We start from the raw sequence: 3,259 nt of genomic DNA, 5'->3' as shown, positions 1-3,259 counted from the left end.
GCTCCTTTCTCTGTGATAACTCCAGCTGTGTCAAGTTGACACAAAGCTAGCCAGTACAGAAGTCTTGCTTTTTGGAACCACCATGATTTTTACTAAAGTGCTCAATATATATTTTTTTTAATTCCGAAGTTTTATATATCAGACCCACCATGAGACAAAAGGCAGAATACTTGGTATGATTAGGCCCTTCTCTCTGTGTTAAAAAAAAAAAAAAAAAAACAAATGACAATGACATATGACGGTAGAGGTTCACTTCTGTTACATAGGCGTCAGCCAGGAGAGAGCGGCTCTGGAAGGCTGCCAATAGCTCAGACTCTTGCTGACTTTAGTGTGTGGCCCAGAATGGCTGCTTAGGTCAAGCCATCACACCTAAATTCCAGAGAGCCCGAGAGAAAAGGAGGAAGACTATGCACCTATTATTTAAGGAGTCACACTGTGATCCTGATTGTACTATTTTGGTTAGGATGTAAGTCACATGATCATGTTATTCATTGCCCTGATCTGATTAAATCAAAGAAGGTATTACTAAGGGATGGGTACAGAACATACTTGGGGAATATTTAGCAATCTGAATTATAGTTAGGTAGGGTAGTAGGCTGAATATTATGTCCTTCCTAGTTTGGAATTTGACCTAATCTGGAAATAGTGTCTTTGCATATGTAATTAGTTAAGACTCTTTAGATGAGATCATTTGGGATTTAGAGTGGAACTTATATCCAGTGACTGATACTCTAAAGCAGGGGACACTGAGGTTGGAGGGGAGGCTATATGAAGGTGGAGGCAGACCCAGTAGCCCTCTCCAGTCTGGGAAAGGCACTGAGGGGTTGTCCTGGAGCCTTCAGAGAGAGCCTGCCCAGCTGCCACCTTCTTTTTGAACTTCAGAGCTCTGAGAGGGTCACATTCTCAGAGTTTCCAGCCACCGGATGTATGACAGTATTCTAACAGTCTGCTCTCTGCCGCTTACCTGAAGTAATTCCTGACACTAAGGACCAATACCGAGTCACCATGACAATGAATCGGTGTTTCATATCAACTTCATTCTTGTGGGAATTCAGAGGCTGGCTGGGTTTGGGGTAGGATATCTGTGGTTCAGAATCTAGCTTCTCATATTCTCACCATACCACCACAGTTTTCAGTGCTCTGTGGAAGACAATGGAGACGGAATGTAGACCATTTTCACAGTTAGCACCTGCTGTATGGCAAGAGCTTTGCACACGTTTTCTCACCTGGTCTCTGCAGTTATCTTAAATGGATGACACCTCCACACAGCCATTGCAGAAGCAGCAGGCAAGAGTCGCAGTGCCAATTTGTGGGTGAGTCGATGTCTGTCTCTGGGTCTGTCTGACTCTCCAGTTCAAATTCCCCATAGGGGCGATCTGGCTCAGGATAACCACCCCATTTATCTAGCAGACCACTTTGTGCCAGAGGTCAGCTCATTCACAGACGGGATAAAATTTTCCCACTGCCCCAGGGCTGAGCAATTCAATGGAGATAAACTCTCCATCTTTTCTGTGCTGGGCAATGGAAAGGAGATACGCTCTATGAAACCGCACTCCTCAGATCGCTCGCCATTGTTAATTGTTGGCATTGGCTAGGGAGGAGCCTGTAGTGTAAGTGTCTGTGAACACTGGCTCAGGCCTCACCACATTCCACTCAGCCCATGGAAGCCCTAGGACTATATTTTTTGCATATGAGTTTTCCTCCTGTATGTATGTCTGTGTTCCACATGTGTGTAATGCTTTAACAAAGTAAGGGAAGATGCAAAATGCTGTGGTTTGGTTTGTGAATCTTAAATGTAGAATTTCTTCTTCCTCTTCCTTCTTTCTCTTCCTCCTCTTCTTCCTCCTTTTCCTCCTCACTTTCATCTCTTCTTCCTCTTCTTTTTTCAAAACAATACATATCTTAAAGTAGACCTAGCTCAACATGTTATCATAGATTAATTGAAATAGAGAAATATTATCCAGATTAATACTGATGAGAAGTGTTTACAAATATACCATTAAAATATTTTTCATATAGACTCTTCAAAAAAGCTCTGATATTAATTCCTCACTTAATAGAAAGTGTGACACTTGGTCAGTCATTGAGCAAACTGTGTCCCAAGCACTGTGCCATGTGCCTAAGGGGCCAGAAGAGGGTAGGGTTCCCCCAGAACTGGAATTATAGATGATTGTGAGCCAAGGATCTCTCCAAGCCTATGAATTAAATTTTTAAAAATCTCTGTAGGCGATTATTTTTCGTTTGTTTTTTGAGACAGGGTTTTCTCTGTGTAGTCCTGGCTGTCCTGGAACTCACACTGTAGACCAGGCTGGTCTCGAACTCAGAAATCCGTCTGCCTCTGTCTCCCAAGTGTTGGGACTAAGCACGTGCACCACCACTGCCTGGCTTCTGTAGGTGATTCTTATGCTGAGCTACTAACTAGGTGCCACATGCAATGTTTTCCTTTCCTTATATAATACCATAAACATTAGTGATGAATGAAAACACTAGCTACAGGGGATAATAAGGTAAGATGTTTTCTTAAGAGTGTTGACTAGTAGGTATAATTGAGAAGCTCATTAGAGGAGTGCTGTTTGGGCGGGTTCCATGCTCATACATTGCCCTGGAGAAAGAACAGTGCCTTCTATCCCTTTGATGAATATGACAATAGATGATGAAGAAGCCATACAATGTCATTCATATCACTGCTCTATTTCTTCAGCAGCCACTCAGAATCCATCTTAGGGCCTGCTGTTAGCTGCACCTTCAATGTAGAAGGCTCGTCCCTAAGGTTCCCAAATGGTTCTTCTGCTCAATGAGGCTACTCCGACCACCCTGTTCCTACAGTTTCCTGGCAGCACTCTCTCACCACACCTTCATCCTATAGATTTCCTAGACCCCTTCCTTCTCTGGCAGAAGCTTTGCAAGGCTGAGACCCATGCTTTGTTCAGCATTCTGTTCTAACGTGTAACACAGTGCTTGAGACACAGATTGTTCAACAAATGACCAAGCACTACACTCTCTATGGAGTGTGCAATTAATATCAGAGACTTTTGAAGAGTCTATACCGAACATATTTTAATGGTATATCTGTAAACATTCCTCATCAGTATTTATCCTGATAACACTTTTCTATTTTGATTAATCTATGATAATAGGTTGAACTAGGTCTGCTTTAAGATGTGTCTCATTTTGAGAAGAAGAAGAAAAAGAAGAAGAAGAAGAAGAAGAAGAAGAAGAAGAAGAAGAAGAAGAAGAAGAAGGAGGAGGAGGAGGAGGA

This window comes from Mus pahari, chromosome 6 (genome assembly GCF_900095145.1).
Source record: "Mus pahari chromosome 6, PAHARI_EIJ_v1.1, whole genome shotgun sequence".
NCBI classification, from domain to species: Eukaryota; Metazoa; Chordata; class Mammalia; order Rodentia; family Muridae; genus Mus; species Mus pahari.
Note: the sequence above shows the minus strand (reverse complement) of the source record.